Source organism: Neomonachus schauinslandi, chromosome 1 (assembly GCF_002201575.2).
Source record: "Neomonachus schauinslandi chromosome 1, ASM220157v2, whole genome shotgun sequence".
Classification (NCBI taxonomy): Eukaryota; Metazoa; Chordata; class Mammalia; order Carnivora; family Phocidae; genus Neomonachus; species Neomonachus schauinslandi.
Genome location: NC_058403.1, coordinates 186,488,978 through 186,514,500, shown reverse-complemented (window position 1 = coordinate 186,514,500; position 25,523 = coordinate 186,488,978). Strand labels below are relative to the sequence as shown.

The 25,523-nt window shown below is 35.5% G+C and overlaps 1 protein-coding gene and 1 non-coding gene across 3 annotated transcripts in view; both read right to left on the bottom strand.

Annotated features, from left to right (window-relative positions):
- Positions 1-25,523, bottom strand: part of FHIT (fragile histidine triad diadenosine triphosphatase) — a 1,475,077-nt gene that overhangs the window by 949,851 nt on the left and 499,703 nt on the right. The window lies entirely within an intron of this gene.
- LOC123326958 lies at positions 9,743-9,846 on the bottom strand. The gene has a single exon (XR_006541428.1). It is a non-coding gene; the product is annotated as a U6 spliceosomal RNA (small nuclear RNA).

Here is a 25,523-nt window from a genome sequence, read left to right as displayed (position 1 = left end):
TTAATTATGATTATGAGAGTAATATCTACTCACTGCACCCAATTTGAGAATTACAGCATATCATTTTTAAAATCATAATTATTCTATTACTCAGAGACAAACGTTGATAATGTTTTGATATTTCCCAGTCTTATTTATGTGTGCGCACTCTCTTTTGTTTGTTGATTTTTAAAAATCAAATACAGATGATATAGCAATGTAATTTGGATCTTTTTTCACTGAACATTATAAGTATTTCCCCATTAAATATACTTTTTAAAAAGATTTTCAAGTGCTACCTTATGTACCATAATTTAACAATTCTCCAATTTACTGGCAGATTATTTAATAGCGTATTTATTTATTATACAAATACTATAATACACAATTATAATAATTTCTGTCTGCATGTCTTTTCCTTCAGAAAGATTTCTAGAAATCAGATTACTGGATCAAAAATATAAAAGCTTCCCTATGCACAATTTCACCATGTAAGAATTTACCATCTCCACATCTAAGTAGTAGTATCATATTTAATAACTTGACAACTAGGTGAAATGATTTTGTTTTGCATGTTTTATGTTTTTATATAATGATATCATTGCATTCTTCTGCAACTTACCTTTTAAAAGCTTCACTCAACATAATATTTGAGATTTATCCCTGTTAATATATGCTATCATTCATTCTTTTGCTTTTTAAAAATCATCTCTTGTACAAATATTTAATAATATTTATTCATTCGCTATTGTTGGAATTTATGTTTTCCTGATTTACAAAAAAAAAAAAATTGCTATTGTAAGTATCTGGAACACATCTCTTTGGGCATGAGTCATGGGAGATACACCTGTCTTCAACTTTTCTGGATGATGCCACACTATATTCCACAAGGGCTATTTGTCCCATTAATGAGAATCCCTATTGTTCCACAACCTCTCCAACACTTGGTATTATTAGATTTCAAAAACTCATTTTTCCAATAAGATGGATATAAAATCTATGGTATAATAATTTTAATTTATATTTCCTGATCAATTTTCAGGTTGCACAGCCTTTCATTCATTCATTAATTGGTCATTTCTGTTACTTCTTTAATTTGTTTGCTCAGAATCCTACCCATTTTTAATTCATTTTTCGATTTCTGATTATTATGTTAACTCTTTATGTATTTCATGTTCCTTTTCTGCTGTTAAGCATTCAGTAAGTACAAGCATACCTTGTAGAATGTTGCCTTGATTAACACTTTCCTGGTAAAATCCCTCTTGCTTTTTAAAAATCCAAATTTCATAATATACAATTTTTGCCAATGGTCATGTAATAAAAATTTAGGTTTATGACACCAAAATTCAATAGAACATTTTCTACAAAATGACATACAGGAAAATTGTCAAGAAACTTTCCAAATGCATTCAGTAGAATGTCAGGATCGTGTAGATATTTTGAAAAACACGCTGAGTGTCAACACAAGGGATATGTATTGCAGATATTGCCCATGCTAAAAGGCCATGAGAGCATCAGTGTGAGCCACACTTTGCCACTGGGTGCTTGAACTGCATACACTTCCACATTGCCTTTCACAGTTAGCTCTTCTTTTTGCTTCCTGTCGCAGTCCTCAAAGAGTTGAGAACATATGGAAGACAATTATGGAGAAGGAAGCAAAGCAAGTGAAGAAAGATACTACTTATGAAGCATGCAAATCAAATATTTCTTAACAATTAATTGTTGCATGATCAAGAATACAATTTTTAAGTATTTTAAATCCTAATATGAGAGTTTATTGTTCAACCATGGGCATTTTTACTGTTTTACTTACATTTCACGAAATTGGTTGGGAGGTTGGGTTGATATATAACACATTATCATTTTTGTCTTTTAAAATAATGGGCAATTGTTTCCTGGAAACCACTCTTGGGTGAAATGCTGGATCATCAGGAATGAATCAGTTAACATCAAACAAGGAGTGTTGTTCTTTTTTTTCCTAGCATGTTCCCTATTTACTCTTTGCTTTCTTCTTTTTCTATTTTTACACATTTCTCACTTAGTGTTGGTGTGATGGGTATGACCCTATTTTACAGATGAAGGCACTGAGATTCAAGGAGGTCTATAACTAGCTGTATTAGTTTCCTGCCTGTGGCTGCTGTAACAAATTAACACAGACTTGGTGCTTAAAATAATAGAAATTTATACTCACAGTTCAGAAGCCAGAAGTCCAAAATCAAGGTATTAGTAGAGCCATGTTCCCTCCAGAGGTTCAAGGAGAGATTCCATTCCCTGGCTCTTCCAGCTTCTGGTGGTTCCTGGTATTCCTTGGCTTGAGGCCACATCATTCCACTGTCTCCACAGTCACATCGCCTTCTCGTCTGTGTATTTCAAACTTCCCTCTGCCCTCTCTGATAAGGACACTTGTGATAGAATTTAAGTCTCCCTGGGATAATCCAGGATGATTTCCTTATCTCAAGATTCTTAACTAAATCACATCTGCAAGGACCTTTTTCCCAAAGAAGGTCACATTCACATGTTCCAAGAATTTGACACAGATACTTTTGTAGGGACCATTTTTCAGCCTGACACATTGGCTCAAAGTCACACAGCAGGACATAGTATAGATAAGTTCAGATGTAGGACTTGTGGATTCCGGAGTTCATGTTCTTTCTGCTCCATGTGCTGTCTTCCATCAGATTGTGTGACCTGTCATCTCTGTCCCTCCTCACACCTCATACTGAGAGAAAGTCTGCCCTACCATAGAGTAAGGTCAATATTCTGGACCCTTTACCCCAGCTCCACGGAATTTTCCAAGTCTGAAAAGGCTGAGCTGCCCATTAACACATTGCATCATGCACTCTTAGCTTCCTTTCCAATACCTTGTCAGCTTCCTGAGCCTAGTTCAAGAACCACACTAGAGCACCAAACAACCCTGCTGGTAAGAATTATTATATCCTTCCCACTCATACTGGTTTCTCAAAAGCCCCCATAAGTCTGTAGTATAACAGAAGAAAAAATTCTAAATATCATCCTCATTGTTTTTTCTAGGCTTGCTATCTGCTGCAACTTAGGGAATGAAAATTGACGGTTGAAAGAAACCATGCTATGTCTCCCAAACTGTCCTCGAACATTCAGTTTGAAGGTTAGCCACTTGCTTTTTGTCAAGCAATTGCTTGATGTGGAAAAAATAGAAAATGTGATATTTCCACCTGCCCAACATGTGGGTAAGATCTACAAGGTTCCGTTCTGCACACACATTTGCCCCTTCCTTCTAGGAACCATGATTCCCATCCACATAGATTGCCTGGAATTCAATCCATCCTCTTTTTTCAGTCTACCTAGAGTTACTATTACAGTTTCACATAAGACATGAAACCTTATAATTGTATAGGCCAATTTACAAGCCCTTCCCTTCAAGTTGTCATCTGAATAACATCTACATGCATTATAAACCCCACAAGACAATGCTTTTATTTTTACTTAAATAGACATATATGTTTCTAAGAAATTAAGAAGAAAAATGGGCTTTTAAATTTGCCTCGCTACTTATGATGTTTACTGCCCTTCATCCTCACCTGAGGATTCAAGTTTTCCATTATTTCCTTTCATCCTGAAGAACATCCTATAGCATTTCTTGTAGTATAGGGTGGTCTCCTGACAATAAATTTTCCCAGTTTTTCTTTATCTGAAAGCAACTTTATTTTGCCTCCATTCCTGAAGTACAGTTTCATTGGATATGGAATTCTGGATTGATAGTTTCTATTCCTTTCAGCACATGAAAGATATGTCCCACTGTCTTATAGCTTTTATCGTGTTTGAAGGTAGGTTGGCATTTTTTCGAAATGTGGTTCCCTTGTTGTATATTGTATGTTGTTTTTCTCTGACTGCTTTCAAGATTGCGTCTGGGATTTTCAGCTGGTTCATTATGATGCACCTCAGCATTTTGAATAGGTAAATATATCTTTTTCACTAACTTTGGGAAGTTTGGGGCCATTATTTCTTCAAAAAGTTTTTATGCCCCATTCTTTATCTCCTTTCCTTCTGGGATACTAATTACCAATATGTTAAAATTTTTGCTATTATCCCACAGGACCCTGAGACTCTGTTTTGGGTTTTTTAAATCTTTGCTTTCCCTTTGCTCTTCAGAGGGAAAGTTTGTATTTATCTATCTTCAAATTTACTGGCTGCTTGTAGTCTGTATGTTCCAAGGGTCAGCCAATGATTTGGGTAGAATTTATACTAAGAATCTGTGGTTCTTTCTGTCTGGCTTCCTCCTTTCTGAAATTGCCCCACCACTTTCTAATAGCTACAGTCACCCCAAACTCTGTACTCTGGTTCTTCTGGCTAGAAAGACTGTGGGTTTCCCATTGGGGTTTTGGCTACTGACTACAGTGAGACCTCAGGATGGAGAACTTGACCCATGCCAATCCCCTCTTCCAAGTGTCAACTCCTCTCCAGAGTCTACCTGCCTTTTTTCACTCTACACATACAGAGAATTGATTTGTTTGTTTTGTATTTTGGTCAGAGTTTATAGTTGTTTTCTGTGGGAGTTTACTTGATTGTATGGGAAGCAGAAATCACTATTTTTTATGTTTTAACTTTGTTATGTTGTCTACGTTAGTCCTGACAAGTTCAGTAATGTTGCATGAACAAATAACTCCTAGAACCTTAGGGGCTTAAAAAAAACACAAAGGTTTATTTCCTGACTTATAACTCATGTCCATTTCCCAGATTAACAAAGGCTCGTGTCATCCTTACTTAAGGACACAAGCTGGTGACCTTCACTATCTACTTATCATTCTGACAAGGGGAAAAGGGGAACATGGTAAAAAATGCACTAGCTCTTAATGTTTTTGCCCAGAGCCAACTTATATCACTTCAGTTCACATTTCATTTGTCTAGGCAAAACATGTGGCCTCACTTAAATTCAAGTGAGTAAGGAAGTGTACCCATTCAATTTGCCCAGAAGGAAGAGAACTAAGATATATGTGAATGAACCTGAAGGCTACCATGATGTCATGTCATATGGATTTTTTCACTTTCATAAGGTCAATCAGTCAATTTATTTCCTCTATGTATTGTGCCTTATATAAAAAGATCTTCCCCAAGATGATAAGATCCAAAGGTTATGAGATGTCCCTTATGTTTTTCCTCTAATGTGCTTAAATTTTTGCTAAAATCCATTTAGCTCATTAGCATAACTGGAGTTATGTGTGTGTGTGTATGTGTGTGTATGGTAATACGTCTAACATGTTTTTCTAGGTAGACAGCCAATTGTCCCATTCACTGAAAGAACATCCCCCCTCCACCAATTTAATATTCTAACCTTATCAATAAAATAATTTTATGTATACATGGATCTGTTTTAATACTCCTCATTTTAACCAATGATGTAATTGCCTGGTATATAACCCCACGGTATAAATATTTTAATTTTTTAGTAGGTAAATACCCCATTATGGTTCTTCTTTTAAAATAAATCTTGTCCATCTTTCTTTCAAAAACTATTCTAAAGTATAGTCTTTTCCCTTTTAAAATATAGAAGAGGCTTACAAGGTCCCTTAAGAAATCCTGTTGGGGGCGCCTGGGTGGCTCAGTTGGTTGAGCGACTGCCTTCGGCTCAGGTCATGATCCTGGAGTCCTGGGATCGAGTCCCGTGTCGGGCTCCCTGCTCAGCAGGGAGTCTGCTTCTCCCTCTGACCCTCCCCCCCTCATGCTCTCTCTATCTCAGTCTCTCTCTCAAATAAATAAATAAAATCTTTAAAAAAAAAAAAAAGAACGAAATCCTGTTGGGATTTTGATTGTGATAGTACAGATTTTAAACAGATGTGTCTAAGATGTGTACTAAGGTTTTCTTTTTAAGTTTCTTCAACATTTTTTATATAGTTACTGTGCAGTCTATTTTAGTTTACTTGTGAATCCTACAGTTGCGTGGTCCTCAGAAATATATAAGAACTCTATTGATATTTTACTGGGATCTTACATATAGCTACCTCTCTGAACTCTATCAGTTTTAAAGGTTTTTTAGTTGAGTTTGGAAAAGACAATTATATATTTTTAATAGCACTGGTTTATCTCTTCTTTCTAATATTTATACATCATATTTAATCTTATTACCTTATTCCCTTAGCTGGATTCATGTTGTATAATGGCTAGCACAATGTTGAAATAGTTATAGTAAGGGCAAGCACACTCATCTCATTTGTGGCAATCAAAGGAATATTTCCAATGTTAACATTAAATAATGTACCTTGCTATAGAGGCCTCTGATATCTTGTAATATGCTGTGTAAATTCATTCTATTCCCAACTTACTGAATGAGTATTACTTGTTTGTTGTGTTGTTTAATAGAAAAGGGGACTCTATATTTATTAATCCACTAATTTTATATTCTGTGGATTGATTTTGTTATTCTCATTTAATAATGAGAGCTCTTGGGGTACCTTGGTGGCACAGTTGGTTAAGCGTCTGACTCTGAATTTTGGCTCAGGTCATGATCTCAGGGTTTTGAGATGGAGCCATGTGCTGGGCTCCACACTGAGCCTGAGTGTGGAGCCTGCTTAAGCTTCTCTCTCTCCTTCTCCTTCTGCCCCTCTGCACTCTCTCTCTCTCTCTCTAAAAAGAGGAGAGGGAGAGAGGGAGAGAGAGAGAGCATGCTCTTGGGGCTATTAATTTTTTGCTAAATACAGCTTTGGCCGTTTAAATGTATATACACAGAGTTGTCTTTTTTCTAACACTTTGTTATTCTAGGTTTGATTTCCTATTTGAACCTGCAGTTCTTTAAAAGAAATTCTTGTTTTTTATTGTTGGCATTACAGTTTTTGAAATTGTTGAACTATGCATTTAAACTTTTATTAATTTTTAGTTTTATTTCACTGTAGGCAGAGCATGTAGCCTGTAAACATTTTATGTTTCATAATATGGTTTTCTTTGAGGTTTAATATATGATCAACTTTTTTCTAAATGCTTCATGACTGTGTAAAGTATGCTTTTTATTTCTAGAGAACAAAGTTCAATAAATATTTATTAAATCAGCTTTATTAGATTAAAATACTCTATGTATTCTGTGTTTATCTGACCTGTAAAATATCAATTAAAGTGTATTAAAATCTCATACAATTTTATTTCTATCAAGTTTTTCTTATATTTGTAACAGCCTTTATGTCATGTATTTTGAGGCTGTTACCATGTCAATGAAAATTCAAGACTGTCATCTTCATTGTGAAGTCTCACTATTTGAATGAAAATATAATCTTCTAGGACACATTTAATATTTTCACAGTCTTTGACTCTATTTTGTCTAAATATTGCCAAATTACTTTTTTGTTTATTTTGTTTTTGCCTGATATATCTTGTCCATCTTTTTTATTTTTGTTTTTTGTTTGTTTGTTTTAGTCATAATGAGTCCTCTTTGTTTTACGTATATCTCTTCTCAGTAACCTATGGTTAGATTTTGCTTTTTCGGTGAAAAAGAGAGTCTTTGTATTTTAATAGACTAGCTTAATGATTCTTTTATAATGATTCAGCTTCAGAAAATGCTTTCACATTCACATTTGTTCTTCATATCATGTAAAGTACATGGGAAATGTCATTCCTATTTTACACATGAGAAAATTTAAAACCGAACAGTTTAAATATATTTCCCATAGTTATTCAGGTAATATGTAACAGGGGTAAGACTTAACCAAAGGATACTAAAACTAAAGCCATGGCGTTTTACAAATATAATATACTTTTGTTGAACATCAATGTTCAGATGGACTAACTGGCCAAATTATCTTTTTTTCAAGTAGGTGAATTTACACTAGTGTTGGCATAAATGATATATTTGGCTATACTTCTGTGATCTTACTTTACACTTTTTGTAGTTTATGCTTCACTGTTAATTTCTTTGCTTCCCAAAGTGGGCGATTTAGGCCAAGTGACACAGTCTTTTCTCTCTGCACTGATTTGGAAGTCATACCTACTTTCATTTTTTTTTAAGATTTTATTTATTTATTTGATATAGAGAGAGACAGCAAGAGAGGGAACACAAGCAGAGGGAGTGGGAGAGGGAGAAGCAGGCTTCCCACTGAGCAGGGAGATCCCAGGACCCTGGGATCATGACCTGAGCTGAAGGCAGATGCTTAACGACTGAGCCACCCAGACGCCCCCCCCCTGCACTTTCATATCTAATAGTGGTAACAAGTATACCAAAAAGAATATTAATATTTATTGAATGCATAAGTCCCCCCTATTAAAATAAAGATTTATCACCATTTTATTTCCAGACTCTGTAAATATGATCTTGGGTTTTGTTACTACTTAGTATTAAATATTAAAATAATAAGTACTTAATACTTATTAAGGCATTATCTTATATTACATATTTTGTCTTTCAAAAGTATAGTTTTACATTTACATTCAGTGTTACACTTAAAGTTACAATTGTTTAAATCTTGTTTGTGTTTAATTAGTTACATTATTAATAATCAGTCTCTTAACATTTCTCTGTTATAGAATTCTTAAATTTGATTTCTCTCTCAGCTGCCTGAACTAGTGCTTCCTAAATCTTAGTACATGTAAGAATCTCCTATGAATACTGTTACATAGATTGCTGCATTCCATCCCGAGAGATTCGGCTTCAGGAGGTCTGGAGTGGACCAGAAAATCTGTACTTCTAACTGGTTTCCAGATAATGCTATTACTGGACTCGGAACTTCCCTTGGAATAGCACTGACCTGGGCTACATCTTTAAGCCATTTCCCTAGTGAAGAGGTGTATGCTTTCTCTTCTCTTGTGTATTTGAGAATCTCTTCCCGATACTTTTACAAGTAAAAGATAACTTAGGTATATTTACCTTTCTTCAGTACACTCTCCCAAACTGTTCCAAGCAAATTTTTGTAGATTTTATAAGGTAAATTGTTTTCTTGCCCACCTGCTTGAAGGATTTTTTTTTATTTATTTTTGTAATTAAAAAAAAAATTGCCAAGTTGTAATAGTATGAAACCCTTTTCATTAATGTTGCCTAGAGTATGAAAAACCCTTTCAATTTGCATACTGGGGCTTTTTTTTTTTTAAAGATTTTATTTATTTATTTGAGAGAGAGAATGAGATAGAGAGAGCATGAGAAGGGGGAGGGTCAGAGGGAGAAGCAGACTCCTTGCCGAGCAGGGAGCCCGATGCGGGACTCGATCCCGGGACTCCAGGATCATGACCTGAGCCGAAGGCAGTGGCTTAACCAACTGAGCCACCCAGGCGCCCCATATACTGGGGCTTTTTTGCTTTTGTTTTTGTTTTAGCTCAAAAGAACTTTTATTAATTTTTGATTACTACTTGTGTTCCAATTGTTTCTGTCTCAAGAACGTCTATAATTCTTAGATTTGGTCTAGTGTTTAAGTCGATGATCTCTGCTATATTTTTAATCTTCTCCATTTCATTAATTTAATTTTATTGTCCTTTTCTCCATTTTGACAGAACTTACCAATTTTTCTTCTACATTAGTGATATATATGTATTTTTAAATACCTATTTCTTTTCAGCTTCTAATGCAGATTTTAATTCTGTATGGCATTTTGGTTTCTTTATCATATTTGCTTGACTAACCTATCTCTTTTTCCAAACCATCCTACTTTCTTTTAGCTTCAGCTTATTCTCTCATTTCTCCTTCTGTTTCCTGAGGTTTCTGAGTATACCAAACTTCTAAATACCCTTTCATGTTCCTATAGCAAATCATCCTGCAAGGTCTGTTATTCTGGGTGTCTGAGATACTGTTCCTTCTTTCTTGTCCATCATGATTTTTTTTAACATGGAATGCTTCATGAATTTGCATGTCATTCTTGCACAGGGGCCATGATAATCTCTGTATCATTCCAATTTTAGTATACGTGCTGCCAAAGCGAGCACTGTCCATCATGATTTTAAAAAAAAAAAAAATCAGTTTATCATGAAAGAGCCAGTATTTGCCAAGAAAGAGATGATGACTGTCTTTACTTATGTGTTACTCGAATTCCGTACAACTGGATCATAAATTGGTTTCCAGAATTCCTAATCCCAATTGCCAGTCTCTAAAAGCCATTTTGTAGGGGTGACTGGGTGGCTCAGTGTCTGCCTTCGGCTCAGGTCATGACCTCAGGGTCCTGGGATGGAGCCCCGCATTGGGCTCCCTGCTCAGCAGGGAAGCCTGCTTCTCCCTCTCCCACTCCCCCTGCTTGTGTTCCCTCTCTCAACTGTGTCTCTCAGTCAAATAAATAAATAAAATCTTTTAAATAAATAAATAAATAAAAGCCATTTTGTAGCGCTCCTTGGGATAATATAGAATCTTCTAGCACCACTGCCTGGATCTATGTCCAATCTGAATATAAAAAACAATAAACGACAGTACCCTCTTTACCTTCAGCACAGCTATAGTTCTTTAATTATGACAGATACTGACAAGTATACTTCCAAAAATATTATTGTCCCCAACAATAGAAGGCAGAACAGTGCCCTTCCCCAAAGATGTCTACATCCTATTCCCTAAACTCTGTGAATATGTTAGGTTACAGAGCAAAGGAGAATTAAGGTTGTAGATGGGATTAAGGTTGCTAATCATCTGACTTTAAAACAGAGAGATTATTCACTATTGCTCAGGTGGATCCAACGTAATCACAAAGGTCCTTAAATATAAAGAGAGAAAGAAGCAGAAGAGTTAGAGCCGGAGTGATGCAATAAAACAAAGACTCAACTGGTCATTGCTGTCTTTGAACATGGATGAGTGCCACAAGTCAAGGAATGTGGACAACTTACAAAACCTGAAAAAGACAAGGAAACAAACTGCCCCCTAGACACTCGAGAAAGAAATTCAGCCTAACCAACACGTTGATTTTATCCCAGTGAAATCCTTTTCAGATTTCTGATCTCCAGAACTTTAAAATAATAAATTTGTGTTGTCTTGAGCCACTATGTTTGTGGTGACTTTTTACAGCAGCTATAGGAAACTAATAAATGACATGCCAACTGCTATTTGTATTCTCTACATCAACGCAGAGATAGAAGTCTGCATTAATAGTATGCCTCAAACAGCACTTACATTGTATAGGAATTCTCACTCTTGTAATTAGTCTGTCATGTTTCTGAACCAGGGGAATGGGGGCAACTAAAAGATTAAAGGTCTTTCCTCCTTCTAGCCATAGCACAAGCGCACCCTGAATTGAAATTGTTTATTCCAGTTCCAACAAACTTCAAATTAGTAAATCCTCTACAGGAATTTAGAATAGCTTTGACTATAAGAATTAGTCTTTGGTGGTAATAACTTCATGCACGTGCGCATGCACACACACACACACACACACATTGCTATCCAGGCATCAATTTAATTTCATGTAATCTTCACTCCCTTCTTGGTTAAGGTGCTGATCCTCCTACTTCACTCCCTTGTGAGTGAATGAAAACTTAAGAAATTATACCTTTATATAAAGTGAGAATGCTTTTCTAACTATATGAATTCTTTGTCCTTTAAATAGGTAGAACCCAGGCCTATCTATTTTACTTTTGCACAGCACTACTTTTCCTTGGGGAAAGAGTAAAAGATCACATTTTTAAATGTTTCTCTCTCCGGATAGGAAGCTAGTAGGAGCGAGACTTCCATATGTTTTGATTTGCCCAAGTAGGTATTTCTCTACTCACTAGTCTCTGGAAATCACTGTGTTTACTCAAGATTTAATTCAAGTCATGGGTAAATATTAAGAGGGAATTGATAAAGGCATATTAAGTTTTAGAGAATAAACTACACTTTCTTAAAAGAAACACATTATAACAGAGGTGACAGAACAGCTTTCTGCCTTTCGAGTACCAAAGGCCACACGAGCAGCCAACACCCCACACTTGATCTTGCCCTGCAACATTTCTGCACAGCAGATAAAGGGCCAAAGCAACACAATTTAATAAATAGGACACACTCATTCATCCATATGTACTAGATCTTAGGCCATCAGGCTTCTTACTGCTCCTACTATAAGAATCATGTTATGCTTGCATGCTGGACACAACTGTTCTGAATACATAGGTCTTTGTCTGGACCAAAACTGATTGGGGGGAGGGTCCTCTACTATTAGTCTGCAAGAGGGTCTAACATTTCCCACCATTACAAACATCAAACAAGATAAAGCCTTTTTATCTCCAAGAGGATTAAATCAAAACACAGATAGATTGACCTTGGAGATGAGCCATTAGTCTTTGTGAGATAAATATGAATACTTGATGGTATTATTTAATAGAGCTGCAGAGAATACTGAGGAAATTAAGCAGGCTCATATGGGAAGGACCAGAAGGCAAATGGGAAAACCATAAGGACATGGGTAGGACATAAGGACACTAAGATGCTGAATTTTCTCTGAGCACAATCCTTCCCTGGTAGAGCTAACTGGTGGGCTCCTCAGATTATAGATACTCTCTATAGCGTTAGCCAGTGTGAACCCAATATGAAAGAAAATGAAAAGCATCATAAGTCTTTTAAAAACAAATAAATATTTTCATTTTCATAGGTACCTTTGAAACAAATGGTTAAGAACATGAGCTCTGAAGTCGAATGGTGAACGTTCAAATCCTGGCCTTAGCCCTCACAAGAATGTGATGTAACTTCTTCATGCCTCATTTCCTGCATCTGTAAACTGGAGATAATACTGTTACCTCACTGGCTACTCCAGGAGCATCAGCTATGATGATACATGTAAAGCTCCTAGCACAGTCCTAACCTCTACTAAGAGCTGAATATAACTGCTGCTCCTGCTAAGGAGAGGCTGCAAAGCATTCTGGGTAAGAACAGGACTCTTGAACAACAAGACTATCCAGGCAGGCTCTGCCATTTAATAGCTGTACAATCTTGGGTAACTTATTTAAATTATCTGTGCCTCACTTTCCTCATCTATAAAATGAGAGTAATAATAATAATTATATCAGTGTTATCTTGAGGATTAAGTGAGTTAATGTTTGTAAAATATTTAGAAGAGTGTCTGGCATATAATGTGTTTGATAATATGTTTTTCAGCTCTCTTGGTTTTAAAACTGTGATCATGGGAAGTCAAGGGCTCTATAGTGATACTCTGGGGGTCTGTGTGGTAGAGTGGAGATAAGGAAGGTATGGCCCAGGCTCACTCTCTATTCAAATAGAGTAACTCTATTTTATATATTGAGCTCTTGGGCAAGATTTTCTTTGAGTAAAAGGTCTTGCTGTTTAAAAAGAAAAGAAAAAAAGAAGGAAGGAAGGAAGGAAGGGAGGGAAGGAGACAGGGAGGGGGAGAGAAAGGGAGGTGAGGAGAAAAAGAAAAGAAGGAAACAAACCAGGGTTCTATACCAAAGGGCCCCCATATAAAATATCTCTATCAGTCTGGTTTCTACAAAATATTGCATATTTTTATATGCATTATTTAGCAAATTTAACCAGATCATTTTTAAGGTTCCTTGTAGACAGAAAATTCTGTTTCTTGAAAAGTGAATTTTAGTAAATTCAAATTTTAAACACACAACTTCCCAAACTTCTTTAGGGTAAACAAAAATCTCAATAATTCTAATTTAACATGCAAATCATGAATATTCAGTATAGTCAAATGAATAATAAATCACCCCTGACTTGAAGTGCTTGCCATGGAAAATTGCCTATTTCCTTAAGCACGCAGAAATCTGTTTTTAAATAGTTTTTTATTATTTTTGTTGTTGTGATGGTTGCTCTTCAAAGCAGCTTGGAAAATGTGCCATCTTCAGCATTAAGGAGCTAAAGAAGAAATGATTAAAGCAAAATATGGTGTTATTAACAAAAGGAAAGAGAGAGTCCATGGATCAGAAGGCTGGGTGCTGGGACACATTTTTTAAATGACACCAGGTAAAATTTATGATGTAAAAGGGAATGTCCTAGTCATTCTGAGTCTTGTTATCTATTTGAATAATAAATCAAAAGGCTCTTTATCCATTTATGGCTGAAATTATGACCTTAGACAAGTTACTGATGTGATTTACCCCACTGATGCAAATGACATGAAAACCCAGTGAAACTATCACTGGATTGGTCCCGTGTTCTAGAAAATTAGTGAGGCTCAGTAGAACAAACATTTTGAAAGGAAAGTATAAAACTGCAAATATTTATGGCACCATTATATCAGTGAGCTCATTCAGATTTCTTTTAAATAACTACCCTTCAGTCATTGTTGCACAGAAATCCCAAGTACATTCAAGCTTAAGAAAATTGTCTATTTCACAATTTGATGGAAGGACATCACTAGTATTTGGCCCTAAATTGAATTATTAATATTTTACCTTTAAAGACTCATGCAGTGTGCTTCCATTTGTATAAAATTTAAAATATGCAAAAGCTAGAGTGATTAGAAGTATGTACATCGATGATAAAATTAAGAAGAAATGCAAGGAAATGATTATTGCAAAGGACAGGATAGTAACTACCTCTAATGTGGTCAGAGAGAGGATTAAGATCAGAGGAGGTTTACAGGGGACTCTTGGGGCACTGGGAATACTAAGTCTGGACCTGGATAAACGCTGACACGGGTTTTCATTTATAATTATTCATTAAACTTCACATATATGTCTTATGCAGTTTTCTTATATTTATTATATTTCAGAATTGTATTTAAAATTCCCTATTCTGAGATGACTCTCCACCCTATTACACAGGTCATACTTAATACTAAAAAAGTATTCATTGTTTATCTGAAATTCAAATTTAACTGGGCATTCCATCCTTCATTCTTACCCCAATCAGAATAGCACAGTTAGATTACAAATACTTAAAAAGAAAAAGAAGAAGGCAAAATAAACCACAGACACAATGCTTTCGTAGAAGTCTTGGTTATTCCTGTTTTATATCCTATTAATATGATAAATTTGTGTTTCATGGTTTAGACGCCCCTGAGGTTCTTGTATCCAGGGACTATAAACAAAAGTAAGCTACATAGATGCAAATTATAATTTGCTTATAGGAAGGCAAAGAAGCTGACCTTTATAAATACAACCACGCCTAAGAAAGGAGAGCTTTGAGTCAAAAACAAATCTGAAAAAAAAAAAACACAACTTAATTTGTTCCTTTTTTAAAGTAGTGATTTGCCTTTTGTTATGTGCATTTGTTTGCACGAGGAAAGAAAAAGACAATCAACTAGTTAAAATGGGTGCTATATTGCTCCCTTATACACAAAGAATTACACATCTGTCTAACAATACTAACCACTCTGAAAGATAATTATGGATCAATGCTTTAAAAAATATCCTGAACTGCCTCCAGAAATGGCAAGGAGAATTCAATTAAATTATTTGTAAAAGCCAGAGTCTTTTTTTCCTATCCATCTGCTACTTGAAATGGGATGACCTTTCAAATAGTGCTTGCGGTTCTCAAAGCAAACTCCAAATAAAGAAGTGGAGTGTGTTCTCCCCCTCCCCCCACCAGGTTCAGCACAGATAGAGCATTTGTACTGACATTCTACACCACTGAAAAGAATGCAGATTTGGCTTCTAGAACATAAAAGAGGCATTTTAGGAATATCAATCAGGCTCTGTCCCATGCCTTCCGTCATGACATTTAGCTTCTATCGGAAAGGTGTGTTGTTTCCAAGATAAGTGTTTGGGAATAAGCTACACCAAGTAATTTACTCCCTGGAGAAAAACTGGAAACCCTACCCCCAAACAAATAGGATAAAGTAAATGTTAGTGAAGTGTCCCTTGTTTAAGCTGCCTATGGCAGGAGAGCTAATTCGAAAAGGTCAGATATTTAAGTAACAATAGACTCAAAACAGACTTCCCAAAGGCCTCTCCATAGGCCTCATATTATCAACTAGCAGCTGGTACTATGAGACTATTACAGTATTTCTTCACCAAGTCCAGACGCTTTTTTCCTTGTTTTATTGTTGCTCCCCCAGCAGCTCTTAATTTTTAAAACATTTCCAGTTTGGTCTTTTGTGTCATTTTTTTCTAAAAATCAGAATTTTAAAAACACATCCAATGTATTTTTTTTTTTTAAAGATTTTATTTATTTGAGAAACAGAATGAGAGAGAGCACATGAGAGGGGTTATGGTCAGAGGGAGAAGCAGACTCCCTGCTGAACAGGGAGGTCGATGAGGGACTCGACCCAGGGACTCCAGGATCATGACCTGAGCCGAAAGCAGTTGCTTAACCAACTGAACCACCCAGGTGCCCTGTATTTTTCTTAATAAAAGTACAGCAAATGCTTTTCAAAGAGTTCAAAAAAATTTAAAAAAACCACAAAAGATAATCTTTTACCACACCACGCACAGAAAACCACTGCAGTCTGGTGTGTCTACTTCCATTATTTTAAGGCATGAATACATCACAAAATTGCATCATAGTATGTGAACAACTGGAATCTAACACATTGAGCAACTGTTTTATGCATATCTTTCTATGCCATCAATGGAAATTCATCATATATAAATTTTCATCATAACATTGTAATTTTGGACATGTGTCTGTGTGTGTACATAGTTGTGATATAACTTATAAGTGAAATTATTTATATATTCAACTATTTATGAATATAGAGATTTAGCTTTTTTCATTAGTATAAACAAAGCTGTACCAAACATCAAATATACATCTTTGCAATTATTTCCTTAGCATTACTTTCTAGAAGTAGTGTGGCAGGACAGAAAAGTATTATAATGAACATTACCAAAGTTTTTAAGTTAATATGGCCAAACTGTGCTCCAGCAAGTTTAACATGGTATGTACACACTCTGGACAATACCCTACACTCTGTGTAATATTGAGGAGTATCAATTTTGTGTTCACTTATGAGTCTGAGCAAAAACTCATCATTGCTCTAATTATCTTTGCTTTGATTAACTAATGAGCTGAAGGTTTTAATGGTGTTTTATATTACCTCCTTTGTAAATTGCCATTCAAATATTTTGCCCATTTCTTTTTTAAAGATTTATTTATTTATTCTGAGAGAGAGAGAGCATGCGTCTGAGTGCATGAGTGGGGGGAGAGGCAGAGGGAGAGAATCTTTCAAGCAGACTCCCGGCTGAGCAAGGAGCCTGACTCAGGGCTCTATCCCACAACCCATGATATCATGACTTGAGAGGAAACCAAGAGTTGGATGCTCAACAGACTGAGCCACCCAGGCAACCCTTGTGTCCACTTTTTTTTTTAAGATTTTTATTTATTTGACAGAGAGAGAGAGAAAGCTCACAAGCAGGGGGAGTGTCAGGCAAAGGGAGAGGGAGAAGCAGGCTCCCGCTGAGCAGGGAGCCCAACGCAGGGCTCAATCCCAAGACCTCGGGATCATGACCCAGCTCAGGTCATGGTCCCAGGGTCCTGGGATCAAGGCACACGTTGGAGTCTCTGCTCAGCGGGGAGCCTGCTTCTCCCTTTCCCTCTGCCTGACACTCCCCCTGCTTGCGTGCTCTCTCTCTCTGCCAAATAAATAAAATCTTTTAAAAAATAATTAATTAAATTAAATAAACGTATGTATACACACACACACAAATAAATCAGTACTTTTCCCCTGCCCTATTGCCAATCCCATTTTCCCATAACTGATAAAAAACAAAAAATAAAAACAAGTAATTGTTTACGCTTCCAGAGCTTTCTCTAGCTTCATACAAATATATACAAACATAGAATTATATATTCCATTCTTTTCTTTTTCACTTAAATGAGCTCAGTACTTTCCCAATTGGTCCAATCAAATGACTATTCACCAACTGCATCATGTACATGTTGGATATCACATATAGATCTATCTAATTATTTTTATTCATTGCACAGTAGAGTTAAAATATGGTCAACAATTTCCCTATTAATGAGCTTCTTGGTTAATGTTTTCTCTTGCTTTGTTTTGTTTTTGCCACTAAAACAATGCAGCACACATCTCTGAATATACATTTCTATACAATAGATTAAAGATTCCCAACAGTAGAAGTACAGGGTAAAGAGTAGGTGTACCATTAATTTTGATAGATAATGCCAGACTTATCAGAATTTGAAAACATTCTACTTCTCATTATGATTTGATTTGTATTTCTATGATGACTGCTGATGAAGTTGAGCAGATTTTCATGTCTATTGCTCATTTAAATTTTCCTTTTTGTGAATTACCAATTAGTATCTTCAGCCATTTTTTTCAAATACGATGTAAAACTCTATCTCATCAGTGTATAAGAGTTCCTAGTTTTCTAATATTTATATTATTAAATGCTGTACACCTATATCTTCAATTTATCTAAAATTTATTTTTTAAAAATTTTATGGTGAGAAATGGGGTCTATCATTTATAACTTACAAATGAAAAGCCAGCTTTTACATCATTTTTTATAGAAACATCCATTACCCATTGAAATAAAAAGCCATTTATGCTAAATATTTAGTTCATTATTACATACTTTGATCTGTTTCTGACTTTTTTCTACTCCAATGTCAATTTTTATCATGGCCAATAACATACTGTTTTAATAACAGCAACTTCACGCCCGACTCTTGATTTCAGCTCAGGTCATGATCTCAGGGTTGTGAGATTAAGCCCTGTACCAGGCTCCCTACTGAGCATGGAGTCTGCTTAAGATCCTCTCTCCCCTTTCTCCTCTGCTCCTCCCTCCCTACTTGCACATGAACATGCAAGCACTCTCTCTAAAAAAAAAAAAAACAAAACCCAAACTCCAGCAGCTTTATATTAAGTTTTAATGTCTAGAAGAAAGAGTAAAAATAAAAAGCCATTGCAATTGTGACTGGAATTCCATGAACATATACAGGCTTTTAGGAAGGAATAACATTTTACAATAGGAAATATTAGGGAATACAGAATGATGATTTCCTTTCTTCTTAAATGTATTACCAAAGATTTTATATTTTTTATGTAAATGAAAATTTTCTATTTCTTTGTAACTGGTTATTGAAGGTATAAATATGCTTTGATTTTAATATATTTACCTTGCAGCCATCCAGCTTACATGTTTTTTTTTTTTTTAAAGATTTTATTTATTTATTCATGAGAGATAGAGAGAGAGAGAGAGGCAGAGGCAGAGGGAGAAGCAGGCTCCCCGCAGAGCGGGGAGCCCAATGCGGGACTCGATCCCAGGACCCTGGGATCATGACCTGAGCTGAAGGCAGACGCTTAACCGACTGAGCCACCCAGGCATCCCAACTTACATGTTTTCTTAGTCTGTAACAGAGTCTTAAGTTTGCTAGGAATATAATCATATCATCTGAAAATGAAGATAACTCTGTTTTCCAATATTTACGTTGCTTAATTTTTTTGCTTAATTACATCATGTAGAACCTACAACACAGTGCTAAGTAACACTATTGACAGTAAATATTCCTCTGCATTTTTCCTGGTCTTAATAGCAATGGCTTTTATATATTCACTGTTTAATGTAATGTTACAGTAGGTTTTGTGAATATATTTTATTATGTTTAATTAACATCCTCCAATGCCCATTTTGTGTAGAAAATTATTTGAAATTTCTAATAAATTTTAGAAAATTATTTTTTGGCATGTGTACTGGGTTGAAATTTATGGCCACTTAGAATCTCAGACGACCTTATTTTGAAATGGGGTCCTGGCAGACATACTTATTTAAGATGAGGTCATATTGGATTAGGGTGGGCCCTAATCCAATGGCTGTTATCCTCAAAAGAAGAGGAAATAGAGGCAAAAACAGACACACACGGAAAACTTCATGTGATGACAAAGGCAGAGATTGAAGTGATACGTCTACATGCCAAGGAACACCAAGAACTGACAGCAACCACTTGAAGCTAGAAAGAGGCAAGAAAAGATCACCCCTTATAGCATTTGAAGAAAGCATTATCCTGTTGGCACCTTGACCTTGGACTCTTAGTATCCAGAACTGTGACAGAAAAAATTTCTGTTATTTTAAGCCACCGAGTTTGGTAATTTGTTACAGCAGCCCTAAGAAACTAATACAGCATGTATTGATAGAATCATATCATTTTTATCTCTTAATTTGCTGGTGTGATGAATGCTATGGAAAATTTCCAATTTTGACCCAGTTTATAATTTTTGAAATAAACCTTATTTCAAACATTTTATATTTTCATAAGCAGATGGATTTAAGTTGCTATTTTTAAAATCATATACATACAAAAATGAAATTGGTATAAAATATCTTTTTAGAGCAATCAATATCAGGTTTGGATATAACATTGTGCTGGATTTGTACTATTACTTGAGGCCCTTTCCCTCTTTCTCTATTGTCTTAAATTGTTTGATAACCATAAAGAGTATCTGTTTTTATTTTATTTATTTATTTATTTTTAAACATTTTATTTATTTATTTGACAGAGACACACTGAGAGAGGGAACACAAGCAGGGGGAAGTGGGAGAGGGAGAAGCAGGCTTCCCACCAAGTAGGGAGCCTGATGCGGGACTCGATCCCAGGACCCTGGGATCATGACCTGAGCCAAAGGCAGACGCTTAACAACTGAGCCACTCAGGTGTCCCAAGAGTATCTGTTTTTAAAGTTCAAATTTAATTTAGCTGTAAAACCATCTGGGTCTGGGGCCTTTTTTAGTGATACATCTTTTATCTTCCACTTTCTCCTCTGATTATTATTATTAAAATATTTTGACTTTCCTTACATGAATATTGATAATGTATATGTTCCTAAAGAATCACCATTTCTTCTTGGTTTTCAAATAAACGGCTACAGAATTTTTTTTCAAACATGTGGTAGTACCAGTATTGACTGGTAGAGTTGACCAAGAAGCTAGGAGGATACATACCCCTTTCCTCCTACTACTACATGTGGATTGAGTCAAAAGGGGACATTCTTCAGTCAAGCATATAGAAGTAGCCCTTATCACTGGCAAGAACCTCTAAACAAACCCACACAAAATGTTTTCATCTGAATCATCAGGTATGCATCATAATAAAATTTAGATAGTTGGTCCTCAAGTTATTTGATACTTTCCTGGAGTCTTAGCCAAGCTATGCAGAAATTTTCTTGACATTTCCATTAAGCTACAATAAAGTTCCCATTTTTTGAAACACTTGACAAAATAAAAAAAAGAATTATTCTTCCCTCACACCTGCACACATTTAAACTTATCTAAGAAACAATTTTCTCTACAACTCTCCCAGACTTCATACTCATATCCTTTTATTCATAGCAGATGGAGGAAATTAGAGTAACACATTTGCTCTAAAATCATTAGTGTTGCCTCAGCACTTCCAATCTAAAATGGCATTTCAAGGGGTTATTGTTACGTGGATCAAGAGTTTGCTCTAGGCACAAAGAGACATAAAAATCAATTTGAAACTTTTTTTTTTTTGCAATGAGCTTTTTTTTGCATCTTAATTTCTTCAACATCATTCCAGCTGGATTTTAAACACAAATCAAGTGGAAGGACAGAGTGGTCTGATTCGGTCATGGGTCATATTTTGTTCCCTGGCCAGTCTTCTGACAAATCATTATAGCTACTTCCGGAAAGTACTATTTTCAAAACTGACCACCAACTGCTGGGTAGTCTGGAAGACTGGGAAATTTTTTTTCGTTCTCAGATACCAGCCTGCCCTTTTGCCTCCTGAAATGCCTAAAACTAAACTAGGTAGTGAGCTTCAGATGACAGCCATTCTGTCCCAGACCGAAACAATCCCTGGCTTAAGAAAGACCAATCTGTGAGTGTTTCTTTAGCATATACTATATTAAGTCCACCATTAAAAAAAAAAAAAAATTGTCCTTTAAGTTTAAGATCTACACACCTGGAAAATACAATCTTGTGTAGACATAAGAGCAATCATGGAGAATGATACCAGGTCTTTCCATACTGCATGACAATTTTCAAACTACTTTCATGTCACATTGGTATGTCATCCTCATAAATCTATAATGAATTCAGGATAAAAGAAGAAGGAGACATAAACATAGTGGTCTTAACATGAAAGTGACATTAAAGATCATCAATAAACCTCTTTTACAAGTAAGCAAATGGAGGCCAAAGGGGAATGAGGACCTTTGCCTTCTTCTACAGCCATCCTGCAAGGCTAAGAGAGTGAAAGCCAGTTGCCACAAGAGTTACAGAAAAGAGTCATAAAAATAAGACAAGGAAGAGAAACAGAATGGGAATAAAAAAACACTAATTCTGATTTAACATATTTTCTTAAAAGACGAAATCCTGTTGAATTAAAGCTTAAAATTCAATATTCATCTCTAAGGGCCATTTGGCTATGATAGTTTTATGCCATTACTAGATCCCTTAGAGAAAAGAGCAATTTTAAAATTCATAGTTTCCAGCAAATATGTGCAAGCCTTGAAGAACATATTCATGCAGTTGTAAATAGTATACACACATACACACACAAAACTTAAAAGTCATTATTATATAACTATTGAAAGGAGCCTAAATATTCCATAGCTCAATCAAGGAGTTATTCATGCATTTCCTATACACCCACCCTTTACTCACCCTCTACTTTCCCACAACAGCAAGGACCTAGTGGATTATCTTAACATTGTGACCTTTCTATCATACAATAAAGTTTTAAAATAATCTTTCCTTTAAATGAAAATATATTACTAGTACGTATTTTCTGTGACAGCATTCTCAAAAATACATGTCAACAATGCAGAGGCCAGAGTCCTAATATCTTTCATTCAATAGACAATAGCCATTTTCCATGACTCAATCCAGAATATTTTTTTAAAATCTAGATCTAGGATATCATAATTCAAGTAAAAGATGGTATTATAGAAAAGCGCAAACATAAAAAACATTAAAAGTGGAGTCATCATTTTAAGAGGAAGAAATTTACAGCAGTGGTGAAAGATTGTATCAGGGTTAGAGGATTGGAGGACAATCTCTGTGTCAGAATACACACTTTATTGTCAGAATGCACCACGACATTTTAAAACCGCTTTTAGTCACCTTTTAAACGTCCGAGAATAGAGAATGTAAAACACAATGTCTTAACGCACCACAGAAAGTTTTATGATTCTCCTCAAAAAAAGTAAGAACAAACATCTCTATTTCCATTCCGGATCTGCACGATGTATGCTTGCATCCCATTTGCTCTGATTCATTTACATTTTGCTGAATTCTGTTTTTGTCCATTTTCATCTTTCAAAAGATTAAAAAAAATCAACAACAACAACAAAAAGCCCTCAAAAGATGCTTTCAGATGAAATCGCAAAGAAAATAAGTACATGAATTAGTGAAACAACATCCAAGTTTATACAAATGTAGCAGTTAACGTCTTTTCTCATCTTGTCCGAGAATTAATTGCACTGCTGAAATTAGACATCAGCATGCTCCATGCAGACAGGAGCCCAAGCTGGAAGCAAACTCTTGGAATAATAATACTGCTTCCTGATTCTTTTTACATGGCTACATTTTTGACATTTCCTTCAATATTCTACACAGTTGCAGTAGGACTAAGACAAAAAATTTCTCTAGGCATGACTGGCACATCCATGGTGAGTGGCAGAGAATGGCAACAAGCAACAAGTCCTTTTAGTGGCTCCAAAAGCCCACAGGCTTTCTGCAAACCTTACGCATACATGCCCTAAAGAAAGCATATAAAAAATGGAAACTATGATGACAATTTCAATCACCTGACAGACATCTATGATCTAATATAACTTTATAACGGCAAATTTTCTGACACACAGGAGACTGCCAAGCTTATAATCTCTCCCTGCCCCTCAGTCTCTTTAAATGTTTATATGAGGTTTTTACACATGGATGGAGATGACCTTAATATAGTATATATTTTCATCTATCCAAGGACAAACTACAAATGGCTAAATTTAACTACAATGGAATTTTCTTGGTTATTTTTAATTTGACTAGAAACACCTCTTTGGGCTCTAGAACATTCTCCCAGACCTGGGAGATGTCAGGTGTCACTAATCAAAGTTAGCCCATCTTGTAGTCAGTGCAGCCCAAAGTTCTGCCTGCAAAGTCGCAATTAGAGTCAAGTCTCTTCTGGAAATGTCAATTACTGCTCTTTGTCTTCCCTGTTGAATGTCTCCTTAATATAAGAATGACATATCATTTTTACCCTATCAAATTAGAAAATATTATTTAAAATAACACTCATAGCTGGCAAGAGTGCAGGGAAAGAAGCATGCCCAAAGATGATGGTGAAAATGCAAAATGCAATATCTTTTATGGAAAACAATCTGACAACATATATCATGACATTTTTATCCTATGATAGTCACTGATTTTATTTGAGGAACATTGTTCTGTATGTCTAAATAGTCTGAAAACCAGACTTTTTAATATTTGTATAGTATTGAATTATGTAAATATACTATACTAGACGATAGTTTTCCATTGTTTCCACATGTGTCAACACTTTAGTTTTCTATTTCAGTTACTATAAATAATGCTGTAGAGAACATCTTTATAAATACATTTTTAAATTGCATCTTGTTTATTCTTTAGGATAGATTCTTAGAAATGGAAATACAGCTGTTAGCAGGTGTGCCTTCAAGTATAATTTTGTCCTAACAACTACAGAATTGCAATTAGCAAACCAATTCCTCAACTAAAATTCCAGTGGATCATCATTTACAAGGAGCAAAATACATGGTGATAAAAATGACCCTGCTAATTTACAGAGCCTTGAGAATGGGTAATTTCTCCAAGGAAACCAAATCAGATAACATGTATAACTGAGTAACCATTAACTCAAAAAGGACAAATCGGGGCCCACCAAAAGGACATTCATTTCAAGCAAAGGTACAGCCCGCTAAGTTAACTGCCTTCTGTCCTCAAGCAAAGATCCTCTTCCCAAGTTCATTAATGTGTAAGACCTCTCTCTGAACACATTCTTACCATCACTGGTTAGCATTACTTTTCCTGTCTTTTGAAGACTAATAAGCAACCCAGGTTTATAAAACCCAGAATGCAATAAACATCTTCAAATCCGATTAAAAAAAAAGTCAGAATAGGGTGAAACATTCTGTCGCTGCCAGACATGGCCTCCCTGATGACGTAAAGGGAGAAGTTACTGACTGGAAGCTGTTCTAAATGAAGTGAGGACTGACACTTAAATTAAAACTCCAGCTTTCAGAAGCCAATAAATAATAACACACCACTTTTTAACCTTTCGTATTGGAAAATATTTAAAATGATAACACCCACGGTTGGCAAGGGAACGGTATTTCCCAAAGCATAGCCCTTAGAAAAATATTTCCATGATAAAATGAGTTTAGGAAAGAGTGAGAACGGAAGGAAGTTCAAGTTGAACATTTAATGTGTGGTTACAAACTGTGAATCTCCATAAGGGGCTGTAGCAAGCAGCATTTCTAAACTTATTTAACTACCTAATACTTCTTGCTTTATGTTGCCTTTTGTTTTTGGCTGTTGGCTTTCTGTCAAGTCTCGCAGGGGAGAGCATTCTGTGGAACATCTTCAGTAAATGTCTCTCTAAGCCGGCAGTTCTCAAACATTTTGGTCTCAAGACTCATCCACACTCTTAAAAATTGTTAAAGGTCCCAAAGAGCTTTTGTGTATGTAGGTTCTATCTACAGATATTTACCGTATTAAAAATTAAAACAGAAAATTTTCAAAACACTACTAGTTCATTTTAAAATAACCATAATAAACATATTA